Here is an 18,766-nt window from a genome sequence, read left to right on the forward strand (position 1 = left end):
TGGTCCCATCACTTTATGGCAAATAGATGGGGAAACAGTGGAAACAGCGATAGACTTTATTATGGTGGGCTCCCAAATCACTGCAGATGTTGACTGCAGCCATGGAATTAAAAGACAGTTGCTCCCTGGAAGAAAGTTATGACCAACCTAGACAGCATTTTTAAAAGCAGAGACATTATTTTGGCAACAAAAGTCCATCTAGTCAAAGCTATGGTTTTTCCAGTGGTCACGTATGGATGTGAGAGTTGGACTATGAAGAAAGCTGAGTGCCAAAGAATTGATGCTTTTGAACTGTTGTGGTGTTGGAGAAGACTCTTGAGAGTCCCTTGGACTGCAGAGTAATCCAACCAGTCCATCCCAATGGAAATCAGCCCTGAATATTCATTGGAAGGACTGATGCTGAAGCTGAAACTCCAGTACTTTGGGCACCTGATGCGAAGAACTGACACATTTGAAAAGACCCTGATGCTGGGAAAGATTGAAGGCAGGAGGAGAAGGGGACGACAGAGGATGAGATGGTTGGATGGTGTCACCACTCAATGGACATGAGTTTGATGGACAGGGAGGCCTGGCATCCTGCCGTCCATTGGGTCTCAAAGAGTCGGACATGACTGAGCGACTAGACTGATGTCAATACCACATTATGTTGATTACTTATAGTTTTAGAGTAGTGGTTCTGAATAAAGGGGTAATTTTTTCCCTGCCTCCAGGACACATTTGACAATGTCTGAAGACATTTTTGATTGTCATGACCTGGAAATTGAGGGCCGGTGCTACCCACAGCTAGTGAGTGGAAGCCAGGGATGTTTATTCGCTTTTTTTTTTTTCCTGAAATTAAGTCATTGTCCTGTTTCTTTGCATATCTTATATATATATTTTTTTAATTGAAAACTGGACATTTTAGATAATATCATAGCAACTCTGGATTCTGATCTGATCTCCTCCAACCAGGAAGGTGGTGATTGCTGCTACTGCCATTTTTCTGTTTGTTTAGTGATTTCCGTGGACTAATTCTCTTATAGCTCAGTTGGTAAAGAATCTGCCAGCAATGCAGGAGACCCCTGTTCGATTTCTGGGTTGGGAAGATCCACTGGGGAAGGGATAGGCTACCCACTCCAGTATTCTTGGGCTTCCTTTGTGGCTCAGCTTGTAAAGAACCTGCCTGCAATGCAGGAGACCTGGGTTTGATCCCTGGGTTGGGAAGATCCCCTGGGGAAGGGAAAGGCTACCCACTCCAGTATTCTGGCCTGGAGAATTCCATGGACTATAGCCTATGGGGTTGCAAAGAGCCAGACCTGACTGAGCGACTTTTGTTTGTCTTGTCTGGACTAATTCTACAGAGACCATCTTTCCTGGGCTTCATGGTCACTGATGTCTCTGCTCAGTGTTGTATGTTTTGGAACTTACTTGCATTTTTAAATCTGGACTTCCTGTGGGTCACCCCTGCATCAGCAGGGCTTAGTGGTTAGCCAGTGATCTGTCAGAAGTTTTACTCCAATATATCTTTAGCCAGTAAGGTCTGCCACCCTTTGCCAGTGGCTCAGTGTGTAGGCTGTGGAGCAATTCAAACTGCATGCAGCTTACAAGTTCATGCTGCTTTCACTTTACCTTGGGCCTTCATTGGTGAGGGCTGCCTGTGTCCAAGGCCTCACATTCAGCCAGGAATGTATGCCAGGTAAGATAGATAGGGTTCTTTCTTTTGAACTGTGGTTCTGGAGAAGATTCTTGAGAGCCCCTTGGATAGCAAGAAGATCAAACCAGTCAATCCTAAAGGAAGTCAACACTGGAAGGACTGATGCTGAAGTTGAAGCTCCAATACTTTGGCCACCTGATATGAAGAGCCAACTCAACAGAAAAGACCCTGATGCTGGGGAAGATTGAGGGCAGAAGGAGAAAGGGATCACAGAGGATGAGATGTTTGGATGGGATCACTGACTCGATGACATGAGTTTGAGCAAATCCAGGAGACTGTGAAGGACAGGGAAGCCTGGTGTGCCGCAGTCCATGGGGGCGCAAAGAGTCAGACATAACTTAGCAACTGAAAAACATCAAGGCTCTTTCTAGTCTCCCCTGAATATATTCTGCCTTGCTCTTGCTTGCAGCCTTCCCAACCACCAGGGATATGTCTAGGTACACTATTGTTGTGTCATTCCATGGATCTATCATCCTGTTAAATTTCTGGCTAGTCTCCCAATCTGTTGCTTGTCCCAACCAGAACTAAAGTCTCAGGCTAGCTGCATTGATCTTTCCTGTTCTTTTGCCACTAAGATTGCTATTTCTAACAATGCCCAGAAGAATGGAGCTTTAATGCACTCCCTCCACCCCAGCTTGTCCCGCCTGGGAGACCTACCATGCTGATGGAGCTTTAAGGAGATGGGCGAAGCCCTAGGCTGAAATACTACAGACACACTGTTCTTACCTGAAGATCAGTGATATTTTCTTGAATAAATGCTTCTTGATTTGTTGTATGCCCTTGCTCAATTTCTAGAAAGTTTGTCTATTTTATTCCTTTTGTGAGAAAAGAGTTGCCCCTCACTCTGCCATCTGCTATTCCAGAAATACATAAATAAAGGATGGATGGATGTTTTTATTGATATTCTTTATAACTTCCTCTAGAAATTTTAGCCTTAAAGTTTACTTTTCCCAGCTGAAAGGCCTTTATCCGCATCTATCAAAATTCTACTCATTTTGTGTTCTCACTGAAACTTTTACAGGACCTTCCCTGACATTCCTGAGTAATTTCTTCCACACTGTACATCCATTGTTCTTATTCTTAACTCTCTTTTGATTTATTATATTCTGTCTTAATGTTTATTTGTGGATATGCCTTTAAATCCCAACTAGCTTGACAGAGACTTAAGGATAGAGTATAGTAATCATCTCTTAATCTATTTAACAACTTCTTTATCTGTCAAATAAATACCCAGTTGTATGGATGTGAGAGTTGGACTGTGAAGAAGGCTGAGCGCCGAAGAATTGATGCGTTTGAACTGTGGTGTTGGAGAAGACTCTTGAGAGTCCCTTGGACTGCAAGGACATCCAACCAGTCCATTCTGAAGGAGATCAGCCCTGGGATTTCTTTGGAAGGAATGATGCTAAAGCTGAAACTCCAGTAATTTGGCCACCTCATGCTAAGAGTTGACTCATTGGGAAAGACTCTGATGCTGGGAGGGATAGGGGGCAGGAGGAGAAGGGGACGACAGAGGATGAGATGGCTGGATGGCATCACTGACTCGATGGACATGAGTCTGAGTGAACTCTGGGAGTTGGTAATGGACAGTGAGGCCTGGTGTGCTACGATTCATGGGGTCACAAAGAGTCAGACATGACTGAGTGACTGAACTGAACTCTCAGACCTCACTGCCCTCCATCAAGCCAGGCTGCCCCAGTTTAGGGTCAATTTATCTTGATTTGGAGTTTTTCTAGCAATAAAAACATTGTCAAAACCGTATACACTGAGAAAAGTCTAGGTATTAGAAAAGGGATTTGTCATATGTTGTGTCCTTTTTATGCAAAGATGGGAAAGACACTGTGCAGTTTGTGCAGAGAATGTCAGAAGGCCTAATGGGATAAGCAGAGACCTCTGATTAGTCAAGGGTCCAAGACTGTTGTCTGTTATCTTCCTCTGAATGATTGTAAAATCTTATGCAAGTTATTCAACTTTTCTGGCTCTCCATGTATTTTCTATAAAATGAGGAACCTGGACTAGAAAATTTGCATGTGATTCATAACATAATTAATATGGTTATAATATTGCACAGACATTTACTGCACTTTCACCTTCTGTTTCCAGAAGCTCTAATAAGCTTCAAGTATATAGAAATCAAAATAAAATCTCTATTCCCAAACAGGGATTGGCCCACTTCATATTATGACCAAAGCTCTAATAGAGGGAATGCATTCATATTATAGGGGAGAGTAGGAGGAGCGTCTCAGTCAAGCTTAGGACAGGTTTAGGAGGGGAGAAAATAATCAAGAAAGATTCTTTAAAAACCTGACATTTGAATTTTTCAAGGAAGTAGAATTTGAAGGTAAGGAGGAAAGGAGCCTATTTGATAAGGCAGGGGTACCTGAGAAAGGAGGGGATATGAGATCCAAAGCGCAAATAGGAAGACTAGCCTTGAACTTGAGAGAGGACACCCATTTCACTGAGCCCCATAAAACAATCCTCTCATGCAGACCTTTTTAGGCCCTGAGACCACATTGTCCATGGTCTGGGCTAGGCAAGCAGGGGCACTCACCAAGATCCCAGGAGTGGCTATCCCTTCTGAAATTCTGGGTTTAGTCATCTATTAATACCAAAGAGCCCATGAGATACACAAAATGAATGTTATTTAGGAAAAGGTTTAAAGAATTCTCCTGAAAATACCTTTTAAAAATACTCATTCAACCTTCGGATGACTCCAAAAGGAATTAGCATGGGCACAGTATTTTGAAGCAATTCAGCAGTAAGAAGCCGGGAACACATGCCACCAATGAGTGATAATCTTAGTCATTCTAGGAAAAGAAATATGATCTTTAATATGATTATATTTAAGATGCGGGGGCAAGTTGAACATTATACTTTAGAGCAACCAGTCCTTCCAAGCAGGGCTGCATGACATGTTTGCACAGAAGGGGAGGGGACCCAAGAGGAGTCACTGGCGTTTATGATAACTGAGACAGAAGCCCCTGAAAGCCTAAGGGAGGTTGTGGTTTGCTCTGTGCTTGTAAAGGGTCGCTCTGGCTTCTGTGTGGAAAGCAGATTGTTCAGGGCCAGTTAGAGGCTGCTGAAATAATCCAGGTGAGGAAAGGTGGTGACTCACATCAGTGGCAATGACAGTGATTGGGTCTATGATTTGAAGATTAAACCTCACACGATTTGTCCCTGGGTTAGATATGACTCTGAGAGAGAGAGAGAGAGAGAAGGCAAGTTTGACTCCAGAGTTCTTGACCTAAACAACCAGCAGAATAGAGTTACCATTTACTGCATGGAAATGATTAAACAGTTAGGAGGGCTGAATTCGAAATTTGTTCTTGAACACACTAATTTTGCAATTCCTATGAAAGCAGAGCTGCAGAAAGCTTGAGGCATGGGTTTAGAGAAGGGGTGGGAGGCAGGGACTCAGGAAGCCAGGACACAGAGAGTCCCGGGCAGGAGGCCACTGTCAGACACAGCCTCCATCATGGAACCATCACAGACTTATTCTTAGCAGCCACTTGCTTTGCAGCCTTGGGCAAGGTTTGAAGTTTGTGTTTGGTGAACAGTGGTGCATCTGTGCTAAGTCGCTTCAGTTGTGTCTGACTCTGTGTAACCCTATGGACTGTAGCCCACCAGGCTCCGCTGTCCATGGTATTCTCCAGGCAAGAATACTGGAGTGGGTTGCCATGCCCTCCTCCAGGGAATCTTCCCAACCCAGGGATCGAACCCGCGTCTCTTACATCTACCTGCATTGGCAGGCGGGTTCTTTACCACTATTGCCACCAGGGAAGCCTGATGAACAGTGGAGATGGATCCAGTTGCTCACTCTCACTGACAAGGGCAAGGAGCTTTCCTCCCACTGAACTCACATAGTAAGGGATTCCCCAAAACTTTCAAGTTCTTAGGGCTGGCAAGAAATAACAACAGAAAAGACAGATATTCTATAAAGTCAAACATCACAGGTTCAAATCCCAGGTCTGGGGCATATTCACTTGGTGACCACCAGCCACAAATCCAACATCTCTAGGTCTCAATCTTCTCATCTGAAAAATGGGATATTATATACCTCTCTAAGGGTGGTTGGGAGGATTAAATAACTTGTCCCATGTGGCACCACCAGGCTAGACCAGCTGAGGCTCAGACCAGCCTTGCTTCCTGAACAGCTGCTCTGGACGGGAGCCCAGATCAAGGAGCCAGGGCTTCACTCACAGACCCACCGCTTGGCTTCAGCCTTGCTCAACAACTCAGACTAACACGGCTTTTATGGGCAGAGGGTGGTTGCTGTACATCCTGTAATGACTGTAAATCCCTCTATAATTCAGGCTCTCGTCATTCAGCTTAGCAATCATGCCCTTGTATTCCAAGTCCTTCTAAAATGCCAGGTAACTTGCTAGGACACTGCAGATATCCTCTCATGGTGGTGATGGTTTAGTCTCTCTAAACCAACTCTTGCGATCCCATGGACTGTAGCCCCCCAGCCTCCTCTGTCCATGGGATTTTCCAGACAAGAATATTGGAGTGAGTTGCCCTTTCCTTCCCCAGATATTATCTCATATAATCTTCCTAGCAACATGGAGTGTAGGGACTATGATCACTCCCACTTACAGATTAGGAAATGGAGCCTCAGACAGACTAAGTAGCCTCCCCATGGTCATTTGAAATGAGTGAGTACGCTCCTAGCCACTAGCTGCAGTGCCTCTGATGAGGACAGATGGAGTCCGCCTGCGGGCCCAGTGCTGGCCGCCTTAGCTTACAGCATGAAGCCAGTCTTCCCTGAGGGCCCCCTGGAAAAGGTACGGGGATCCTGCAGTCTCTGTCAGAGCCAGGTGGCCGCTTCTTCCACATCGTGGTCCTGGCATGTTGCTTGGCCTGGATGAGTCTAGCTGGAGTGCTGGGCTTCCCACCGGGATCTGCACCTAAGAGATCTCAGAAGCCTGGCCAGCCTCCAGCCTCAGGGGCTCCGAGGGGTGGCCCGAGCAGCCCTGAGGTTCCTCGTTGCTTGGACTGTGGCTGACGGGAGCTGTGCTGTCCAGGGTGCAGTCCCTGAAGAGCTCCGGAATGAAGAGAGGACTAGAGACAGCAGGAAGCTTCCCGGGCATGGAGAAGACACTCTATTGAAAAGAGCAGTGACACTGTGCATGCCATTGCCTCTGGGCATTCCAGCCCCAGCACGCTTCAGACCAAATACTGGGAAATGGGCCCTGTTTGTGGAGGACAGAGGGAAGCAGTTCACACCTGGCTTTAGCAGAGTTGGTGCATTTCATTTGACCTCTTTCATGAAATGTTTCTAAGAAATGCAAAATGAGACATTCTGAGAGTTGGGTATTTTTCCACTTGGCAAACATCTGTGATTTATAGGCCCCTGTGACACCTCACTCACTCTAGTCTTTTCCTTCTTCCTCCACCCACACTCTCTGTCAGCCCAGCTCAGGATGAGGGCTTAGATTGGCTGTTCACACTTGGCTCACAAGGCCTTGTCCCCTTGGTGCAAGGGGAAACCATGGGAGACCACCAGAGAGGAGAATCCCCACATTCACCCAGAGCTTGCATCATAAGCTCCTAGGCCAGCAAAGATTCTTAAAAAGTAAAAGCAAGGAGGCAGAGTCCTCCTTGTCTTCTCCAGGAGCCAGGAGATGTCAGAAGGGACCTCAGTCAACATGTTTCCTGATTTCCCAGCAGCATTAGCAGAGAAGAGGGTTCAAAGGTCAAATCCAGTGCACTTCCCCCGCACATTCAACTTCCCTTAGCTTTCTCCTTAAGAGCCATCAACCTCCTCCTAAAAGGAGCTGCTGCTGCTGCTAAGTCGCTTCAGTCGTGTCCGACTCTGTGTGACCCCATAGACGGCAGCCCACCAGGCTCCGTCATCCCTGGGACTCTCCAGGCAAGAACACTGGAGTGGGTTGCCATTTCCTTCTCCAGTGCATGAAAGTGAAAAGTGAAAGTGAAGTCGCTCAGTCGTGTTCGACTTTCTGTGACCCCATGGACTACAGCCCACCAGGCTCCTCCGTCCATGGGATTTTCCAGGCAAGAGTACTGGAGTGGGGTGCCATCTAGAATTTCTTTAATGTTTATTTTTATTTATTTGGCATTTTACACATGATAGTGTATACATGTCAAAGAGAAGTCAGAATTTTTTAAAAATCTAGCTTGAAGGGATCCTAGATACTCCCCTTGGAGATAATTTGCAAATTAGGAAACAACAACAACAAAAAAATAAGTGGGAGAAAGAGGAGATTCTTCTAAAAATTCATTCATGCAACTTTTGTTTATTTACAAAGCACATTCAGTGATCATCAGTACCAAGCTGCTAGAGTGTTTACAAAGATTAGTTATATTTAGCATCTAGCCTCAAGGACTCTATTGTCATTTCAACTTCGTTCTCGGGATGCTTTGAATCGGGAAAATTGCCCTGGAAAGGGCTTCATTCCATCTAGTCTTTTTGTTAGTAAAATTTAAGTCTGGGTTTTTTTTGGGGGCAAAAGTGACTCAACTAACAATTAGGATAAAGACATTTTAAATTAAAGTTTAGCCAATATGGTTTTAATTCAACTTAACAGCACTGAGTGAGCATCTGTTATATGGCAGGTACTGGGCTAGGCACCAGGGGTGTGGAAATGAATAAGATGTAGTCCTTGCTCTAAAGGAGATCACCGTCTAAACATATCCAAACCTCAAGGTGGATTATATGCCATGAAAAGGCATGGCATGCGGTGGCAGAGAATAAGAACGACACGGCTGGACATTCTGAAGAAGGTAGCCTTAGAGGGTTAGAACAGCCTTCCTCGATATTGTACCTTCTGCTGTTTTCCTCTCCTCTCTGTCTTTTCCCAGCCAAGTCTATTCATTCCCTGAATCACTCACCAGACGTTCACCAAATATTTATGTCCCAGGCACTGTTCTAGACCGGGAATGCAGCAGTGAGTAACACAGATAAAGGCCTAACTGTCTGCATACGTTCCAGTAGGGAAGAGATGGGTGGCAGCTGCCAACGAATGAGTGCATAAATATATCACCATGTCAGTGGCGAGGAGTGCTGTCAGTTAAAAGAAGTGGAGGAGACCAATAGTACAGATGGGGACGGCATGTGTACTCCATATCAGACACAGTGTTAGAGGAGGTTTTCTAAGGTGAGGACTTTTGAGCAAGGACCTGAATGAAGTGGCAGATGAACTTGCGAGCTCTGGGGGAAGAGTACCCCAGGCAGAGAGAATGGCAGAGATGGAAACATGTTCGATGGCCAGGTGGCAGGAGCGTCATGAATGAGGAGAAGAGCGGTGAGGGGACAAGGAATTGGGAAGCAAGCAGAGGCCTGATTAGAAAAGCTGACTTCGGAATTTGGGTCGTGTCCTAAGGAGAATGGAAAGCCGCTGGTGGATTTGGACGGGGACTCTGATGATCCAGTTTGTGTTTTTAAGAGATGATTATGGCTGTGGATTGGAATAAACTTTAAAAGGTCAAGAAGTGAAGCAAGGAGGACTTGTGAAATATTTTCAATTTGAGAAACAAAAATAAGTTGACCTTTCTGATACAGGAAAATAGCAACAGGAGCAAGGCTGGGGGCGGGGGACTTTAGGGGCTCATGTCTGAATGTGGCATGTGTAAAATGCCGTTAGATTGCCGAGTGGAGATACTGAGCAGGCAGTTGGGATGCTTGCATCTGAACTTCAGGGAACAAGATAAATAAAAAAGAGATCTGTGTCTGGACACATTGTAGAGAAAGGAGAAAACATCAAAGATGGAGAGAAGACCTTGAAAGCAGCCAGAAAGAGATGACAGATCTCTTTAAAAGCACAATCAGAATAATGCTAGCATGGAAGGATTTAACGTGAGAGTGATTCATCAGACTTCTCAACAGAACCATAGAAGCCAGAAGATGCACCATGAAGGACTGAGTGAAAATAGCTGTCAACTTAGACTTGTACACTTTGCAAAAGTATTGCTCAAGAATAGGGCAAAGTATTTATAGGAAACAAACAAAATTGAGACCATTTAACCACCAAGAGAACTATTGGAAAAAGATAAATTTCAGGGGCCTCTCTGGTGGCTCAGTGGTGAAGACTCCACCTGCCAATGCAGGAGGCACAGGTTTGATCCCTGATCTGGGAAGATCCCAAATGCCGCAGAGCAGCTAAGCCTGTGCACCACAAATACTGAGCCCATGCACCCTAGAACCTGTGCTTTGCAACAGGGGAAGCCGCGGCAATGAGAAGCTCATGCGCCACAACTAGAGTAGCCCCGCTCACCGCATCTAGAGAACAGCTAAGAATAAAGATAAACAGACATTAAAAAACTTTAAGGAAGAAAATGGGGAGCAAATAAATGATAATAATATCAATAAACTAAAAAATGGCTTTGCTGAGTTAAAAAATATTCAAACAGCGCTATGTGAGTTCAGAGAAGAAGGAAGGGACCTGAATTCTAGGAGAAGAAGGAAGATATCAGTTCAGTTCAGTTCAGTCACTCAGTCATGTCTGACTCTCTGTGACCCCATGAACTGCAGCATGCCAGGCTTCCCTGTCCTCCACTGTCTCCCAGAGTTTGCTCAAACTCATGTTCATTAAGTTGGTGATGCCACCCAAGCATCTCATCCTCTGTCGCCCCCTTCTCCTCCTGCCTTCAATCTTTCCCAGCATCAGGGTCTTTTCGAATGAGTCAGTACTTTGCATGAGGTGGCCAAAGTATTGGAGCTTCAGCTTCAGCATCTGTCCTTCCAATAAATATTCAGGACTGATTAGGATTGACTGGTTTGACTTCCCTGCAGTCCAAGGGACTCTCAAGAGTTTTCTCCAACACCACAGTTCAAAAGCATCAGCACTCAGCTTTCTTTATAGTCCAACTCTCACAGCCACACATGACTATCACTACACACAGCTTTGACTAGATGGACCTTTATTGGCAAAGTAATGTCTCTGCTTTTTAGTATGTTTTCTAGGTTTGTCATAGCTTTTCTTCCAAGGAAAAAGTGTTTTTTCATTTCATGGCTGCAGTCACCATCTACAGTGATTCTGGAACCCAAGGAAATAAAGTCTGTCAATGTTTCCATTGTTTCCCCATCTATTTGCCATGAAGTGATGGGACCAGATACCATAATCTTAGTTTCTTGAATGCTGAGTTTTAAGCCAGCTTTTTCACTTTCCTCTTTCACTTTCATCAAGAGGCTCTTTAGTTTCTCTTCTCTTTCTGCTGTAAGGGTGGTGTCATCTGCATATCTGAGATTATTGATATTTCTCTTGGCAATCTTAATTCCAGCTTGTGCTTCATCCATCTTGGCATTTTGCATGGTGTACTTTGCATATAAATTAAATATGCAGAGTGACAGTATACAGCCTTGATGTGCTCCTTTCCCAGTTTGGAACCAATTGTTGTTCCATGGCCAGTTCTAACTGTTGCTTCTTGAGCTGCATACAGGTTGCTCAGGAGGCAGGTCAGGTGGTCTGGTATTCCCATCTCTCAGAATTTTCCACAGTTTGTTGTCATCCACACAGTCAAAGGCTTTGGCATAGTCAATGAGGCAGAAGTAGATGTTTTTCTGTAATTCTCTTGCTTTGTCTATGGTCCAGCAGATGTTGGCAATTTGACTTCTTATTCCTCTGCTTTTTCTAAATCCAGCTTGAACATCTGGAAGTTCATGGTTCACATACTGTTGAAGCCTCTCTTGGAGAATTTTGAGCATTCTTCTAGCGTGTGAGATGGACACTATGGACAGAGGTGCATTGTGCAGTAGTTTGAACATTCTTTGGCATTGCCTTTCTCTGGGACTGGAATGAAAACTGACATTTTCCAGTCTTGTGGCCACTGCTGAATTTTCCAAATTTGCTGGCATATTGACTGCAGCATTTTAACAACATCATCTTTTAGGATTTGAAATAGCTCCACTGGAATTCCATCACCTCCACTAGCTTTGTTCGTAGTGATGCTTCCTAAGGCCCACTTGACCTTACACTCCAGGCTGTCCGGCTCTAGGTAAGTGATCACACTATTGTGGTTCTTTGGGTCATTAAGATGTGTGATAAACTTTGAAGGTAATCACTGAAAGAACAAAGACAGCATGTGAACATTTCAAATGTGTAAAGAAAGGGAAAAAAAAGAAATATAAAAAGTAACTTGACAAATTGTTTTAAAAAAGGAAAAATGGAGAAAGACAGAAATTGTTGCACTTAAAAAAACAAACAAACAAACAGTGATATGCTGTTAATGACAAGCAAGAGTGAGTGGTTAAGAACAGGGAAAAGTTAAGTGCCCCGATGAAGGGGTTTGACATAAAGAGAGTGTGACTCATCTGACTTGTGCTTTAGGAAGATGAAGGGGCCTGTACCATGGAGTGTGGACTAAGGGATGAGGTGGGAGGCAGGAATAACTGTTAGGAGGCTTCCCCATCGTTTAGGCTAGGAAGGTCTGAGCTGAGGCTGTGGCAGTGACAGCAGGGAAGGCGGGGTGGAGATGTAAAAGACACCGTCAGTTATCCTAGTGGTGGTTGCTCAGTGCGACCCCATGGACTGTAGCCCACCAGGCTCCTCTGTCCATAGGGTTTCCCAGACAAGAATACTGGAGTGGGTTGCCATTTCCTTCTTCCTGGCTCAGGAATCCAAGCCAGGTCTCCTGCGCTGCAGGCAGATTCTTTACCTTCTGAGCCACCAGTGGTTATCCTAAGATAAAGTCAAAATGACAGCCTCAAGCCTGTGATCTCAAGCAGGGACATGTAAGCCATTGTACCAAAACCAGGCATGAATTCTGAGCTCCATGTGAAGGCCTCTGGAACTGCGAGAAGCTGACCTTTTTTCCCTTACAATTGACATCATTAGTTCTCTAAGCGGTCCAGGCCTTCTAAGCCTGCTGTCAAGGGAGGTGGTTGTCAAATTGTCAGGTTGAAACCCTGTCTCTGGGATTGTCATTTGTGGCTCTGCTCTCTCAGTAACTAGGAAAACAGAGAGAGAGAAACACACACACACAGAGTATCCTGAAACTACCAACTCTAATGCTACTGCAATAAAGTTTTCTCCCGCATGAACAAAGCTTGGATGATTTCAAAACTAAGCTGCGACAAGACCTTCACCCTTCACCGTGGGAGGCAATATTATTTTGCTAGGCTGGATGGGTTACTATTTTGCACATTTCTTTTTACTGATGAGGAGACACCAGTCTAGAAATTGATGTAGCTGGCCTCACCAGTAAGTGGTAAATCTGAGAATGGAAACCAGGTTGTCTGGTGTGGGGGCCAGCTTCTCTTTCTGTTGTCAGATGTGAGCTTGTTTTGGTGACAGGAGGGAGCCGCGAAAGAGAAACCGGCCAACTCCAGCTACATTTCCATCCACATCCACCCACTGGTCTTTCTTCTTTGGTTTGCTTTTTTCCAACAAAATAAGGAAAAATTTTAGATAAATATAAAACCTTTCATTTGGGCTTTAACGGATTTCTCAGTTTAAGAGGCGGAAGGCAGCTCCTGAGGCGTGGGAAGGACAACATCCAAATAATAGCAGTTCCTATGAAAGAAAATAGAGGAGGAAGCCATCAAAGAGATAAAGACAAAGGCCTCAAACTAAAAAGCATGCATCAATACATTGGGAGGACTCTGAGTGCCCATCACAAGAGATGAAAATAGACCACAAATGTGAAACTGACATTTCTGAACAGTGTGAACAAAGAAGAAAATCTGAAGGGCTTCTGAAGAGGGTCAAGTGTATAAAAGTCAGATAAAAAGTTCAGGAACAGAATAGATTTGATTTCCCAACAGTAACCCCAGAAACAAGAACATCTAGAGCGTTACTTTAAGTATCTGGTGGGAAAATTATTTCCAACCCAGAATTTTATATTTGCTCAAACTATCAAGGAAGAGGCTAAAATAAAGACATTTTTCAGGCAAGCCAGCTCTTAAAATTTTACCACCTAAGAAGAGATGCTGAAGAATGGCCAAGCTAAATTGGCCATTGGCTGAAGCCATAAGTCACCATTTGTTGAATGAACTTCTGAGACACATGACTAAACCAGCAATTTTATTTTTAGACCCTGGATATTCTTTGGAAGGACTGATGTTAAAGCTGAAACTCCAGTACTTTGGCCACCTCATGCAGAGTTGACTCATTGGAAAAGACTCTGATGCTGGGAGGGATTGGGGGCAGGAGGAGAAGGGGACGGCAGAGGATGAGATGGCTGGATGGCATCACCGACTTGATGGACGTGAGTTTGAGTGAACTCCGGGAGATGGTGATGGACAGGGAGGCCTGGTGTGCTGCAATTCATGGGGTCACAAAGAGTTGGACAAGACTGAGTGACTGAACTGAACTGAATAATTTTTTTTTTTTTTTAGCCACATCATGCAGCATGTGGGATCTTAGTTCCCTGACCAGATATCAAACCCATGCTCCCTGCATTGGAAATGTGGAGTCTTAACCACTGGACTGCCAGGGAAGTCCCAGTAATATAATTTTATTATTAAAAGTCAATTTTTAAAGTTTGACATTATAATGCAGAAATGAAATTTGTCAGCTCATCAAGATGCTCGATTACTCCTGTGATCATTATATATGTCATGTGAACAGATGCTCAGTTTCAACTAAGGTTGGGTGGGACAACAGCTATTTTTAGTGTCTCCTTGCCAGCATCAAGGTACCTCTGATGGTAATGATGCTCCCAACATATTAATCTTTCCTTGTCTCTGTTGCAACTAAGATAATGCTTATTTTAAGACCAATTTGAAGATTGAGTTGCTGATGAAGATGCCATCTGATTGAAGCAACGTGAAGTTTTGTATTGTAGCTACATTTTCATAAGAAAACTTCAGATTTTTGTTCTCACTTAGATTTGTATCTCTTTAAACCGAGGATAAACAAGTGTGGAAATGAAGTAACATAACTGGGTTTCTTCTATAAATTTTCATAAATAAAATGTTCTATAAATTTTCATCTGGGAAATTCCCTGGTAGTACAGTGGTTAGAGCTTGACACTCTCATTGCCAGAGGCCTGGGTTCAATCCATGGTCACAGAACTAAGGTCCCACAATGCAGCCAAAAAAAAATAATAATAATAAAATAAAAATAAACATGACGCTTTGAAGTTGTTAAAAAATTGTTTTTCATCTGGGTCTAAGATTTTATTGCATGCCTACAAATTTTGGCATCTTCTCTAGAAAAAGATGAAGGAATTTCAACAGGTACAATTTAAGAAAAGGTTGCCCTGTCGAGGTTCATTATTTTGGTTATTTTTTCCAGCAGATTCCAACAAATGAATTATTTCTTTGCATCTAACCTTTGAGTGTTAGTGGGTTCCCTGGTGGCTCAGACAGTAAAGAATCTGCCCACAATGCAGGTAGACCTGTACTCAATCCTTGGGTTGGGAAAATCCCCTGTAAAAGGAAATGGCAATCCACCCCAGTATTCTTGCCTGGAAAATTCCACGGACAGAGGAGCGTGATAGGCTATGGTCCACGGGGTCGCAAAGAGTAGGACATGACTGAACGACTAACACTTTCACTTTTGGGTTGTTAACAAATCCCACTAACTTAGTATTATTATTACTTGGCATATAATATTAAGTCATTTTAAAAAGTCGAATCATTTTTAATATGTAATAGCTGCAATTCCATCTTGGTTGACCATCTCATATCCGTAAATGACAGATCAATTTCAAAGTCAGATAGTTTCTCCTTTACAAAGGAAAATGATGAAAATGGCCACTATCTTTTTGCCTCAGCTTGGAATTCTGTTAAGACATACTGTTAACACCCCTAAATCCACAACTTAAGGATGTGAACAAAATTCTTTGCTTGTAATTTCTTCTGTATGGTTTCCCCAGTGTCATTCTAAAGATGGATCTTCTATTCAGTGACTCTCTTCTATCAGTTTCACCATTCTCTTGGTGAGTCTTCCTTTTCCTACCCCCACTCCTTGGCAAACATTCATCATTAATCCGCTGACCATTATTGAAAAAATAATCTTCTTCTTGGTTCTGCTTGTCTAAATGACTGAAGAGCAGGCTGCAGAAGGAGCACACTGAATTACATTATTAACTAGTAGTGGTGGGCTGTTGTATTGCATATCAACTCTTCCACCAAGAAAAAGTATCAATAAACAAGAGCAAGACAAAATGCAAACATGCGTCCTTTTGACAGCATCACAGAGTTAGACTGAAGGTAACTGGGACTTGAGTTGCCAGATCCCTGAGAGAAAAAAGATGCAAAGACTAGGTTCATCAGAGAGATGAGATGCTTTTTCTTTGAAACATTTGCCCATTTGCCAGTTAGGAGCAACACAGAGCTGGGAAGCTAGGGAGATAAACAGTTTTCTGTAGTCAAAAAGTCTAAGGGAAAAAAGTAAGTCCTGGGATCACCAAGAATAGGCCCTAGTAAACACCCTAGGTTTCCGTTAGGACTCCCCAAGAGCCTGACTCTGGGACAAGAGTAAACCAGAAATAGATGGTGCTCACAAATGACTGAAACCCAAGTATAACCCTCTCCCACTGGATTAATATAATCTGTCCACCCTCCAATTCTATCAGAAAGCAAAAGTATTAACAACTCCCCTCCAGAGAAATATAACATCATCCAGAGCCTCAAATTCTCTCTACAATCTTTTATGCTTACCAATTACCATTCAATACCAGGCTAGGTAGGATACAGAACTACATAACTAGAATCCAAGAGGAAAAAAAAAACCTTGAAAACAGTCTCACAGATGATCCAGGTATTGGAGTTTATCAGACATGATTTTTAAAATAATTGATTAACGTTTTTAAGAAAAAGTGACAAGATGGAGAATTTCACCAGTGAATTGGAACCCATGGAAAGAGTCAAATGGAAATTACAAAATGGAAAAAAGAAAGTAATTGAAACCAAGCATTACATAGATTAACTGCAGCTTAAGATAGAAGATGAGAGAATCCATGACTAGGAAGACAGGCTAATAGAAAATATATATACTGAAATACAGAGAGTAGGAAAACCAAGAGACGAACATGAGACATAAGTGAAACACTGGAAGGTCTAATATAAATGCAACTAGAGTCACAGAAGAGGAGAAAAAAGAGAATGGAACAGAAGCAATATTTTAAGAGTTACTGGTCAGATTTTTCTAAAATTCAGATAATAGATTTAAAAGTTCTATGAAATCAAAATATCAGAGATAGAAAGAAAGTCACATCTTGGCACATCAGAATGAAAATGACCAAAATCAGTGACAAAAGCAGTCAGAGGAGGAAAAAAAAAAAAAAAGACATCTTCAAAGGAGCAACAAAGATACTCATAGCTGACTTTTCTTTTCAACAGAGACCATGGAGGATAGGAGATACTGGCATGATATTTGCAAAGTGCTGAAGAGAAAACAACTGGAAACTTAAAATATCCTTCAAAAATGAAGATGAAATAAAGACATTTTATGGGGGACAAAGCTTGGGAGAATTTGATGCTACACTAAAACAAATACTTCCTTAGGAAAAAGAAAAAAAAATCTCATATGGAAACCTGGGAATGCAAGAGGAATGGAGAGTAATGATCAGTCTATATCAATGAAGCTAAATCTAAATGAATATTGACTGTATTACACAATAATAGCAATAATTTATGGCTGGGTCAAAGATATATGTATATGTGTTTAAAATACATAATTAAAGGCACAGAAAGCAAGAGGTGGTAAAAGGAATTAAAATGTTATCTGATGAAAAGGAAAAATACTACAACCCGCAACATACTTGATCACCAAATGTGTGGATTTTCTTTGACACCAACCAATTCTCCAGTGCCAGCTGGGCGTCCTACAATTTGTTTCTGTTCTGAATCTATCTACAATGAATTAGCATCATACCCCACAGGTTAAGGCCTCAGCCCACAAGACTGTCCCCATTGCATACGCCAATCACAACTGTGGATCCCCCCGGTTACCCACATTTCTGTCTTGGCCACAAATGGGGAGTTCCCATGACCCCCTTCTCAGGTTCAGTAATTTGCTATAGGAGCTCATAGCACTCAGGAGAACACTTGTGTATTCTCAGTTTATTACATAATAAAGGATGTAATAAAGGAAGCATATGAATAGCCTGATGAAGAAATACATGAAGAAATCCAGAAGGGTCCTGAGAGCAGGACCTTCTGTCTGTGGAGTTGGGGTGTGTCACCATCCCAGCACATAATAAGTCTTCATCAACCTGGAAGCCCTCTGAACCACATTGTTCAGAGATTTCTAAAGATACTTCATGTAGGCATGTGAAAGTGAAAGTTGCTTAGTCATGTCTGACTCTTTGTGACCCTATGGACTATATAGCATGCTGCTGCTGCTGCTGCTAAGTTGCTTCAGTCGTGTCTGACTCTGTGCAACCCCAGAGACGGCAGCCCACCAGGCTCCCCCATCCCTGGGATTCTCCAGGCAAGAACACTGGACTGGGTTGCCATTTCCTTCTCCAATGCATGAAAGTGAAAAGTGAAAGTGAAGTCGCTCAATCGTGTCCAACTTGTAGTGACCCCATGGACTGCAGCCTACCAGGCTCCTCCGTCCATGGGATTTTCCAGGCAAGAGTACTGGAGTGGGGTGCCATTGCCTTCTCCTATAATTGATTATAAAATCAGTCTCCAGTCCCTCTTTCCTCCCTAGCAGATGGAGTTGGGGGCTGAAAGTTCCAACCTTCTAATCATTGGTTGGTCTTTCTGATGACCAGCCCCTATCCTGAAGCTATCCAGTAACCCACCAAGAATCATCTCATTGGAACAAAAGATGCTCCTATTGCAGGAAATCCCAAGAGGTTTAGGAACTCTCTTTCAGGAACCAGAATCAAAGACCAAGTAATAGGTGGGACAAAGATGTACCTAGCACCTTTATTACTTAGGAAATTACAAAGAGTTTTAGGAGCACTAACCAGGAACTGAGGATGAAGATCAAACGATATCTCTCATTATATCACAATATTATACCATATCTGGGAAGTAGTAAAAATATTAATATAGGTAGACTTTCATAAGTCAGAGACACCGGTTGTAAATTCAAAGGGTAATCATTAAAAGAAAAATAAAAGCTAATGGAATGGAAGGAATAAATAATTAATAAAAATTTATGAGAGAAAAAGCTACATAGAGAAGGTAAGACAAATAAAGCACAAACGAAAAAA

Source organism: Ovis aries, chromosome 1 (assembly GCF_016772045.2).
Source record: "Ovis aries strain OAR_USU_Benz2616 breed Rambouillet chromosome 1, ARS-UI_Ramb_v3.0, whole genome shotgun sequence".
Taxonomy (NCBI): Eukaryota; Metazoa; Chordata; class Mammalia; order Artiodactyla; family Bovidae; genus Ovis; species Ovis aries.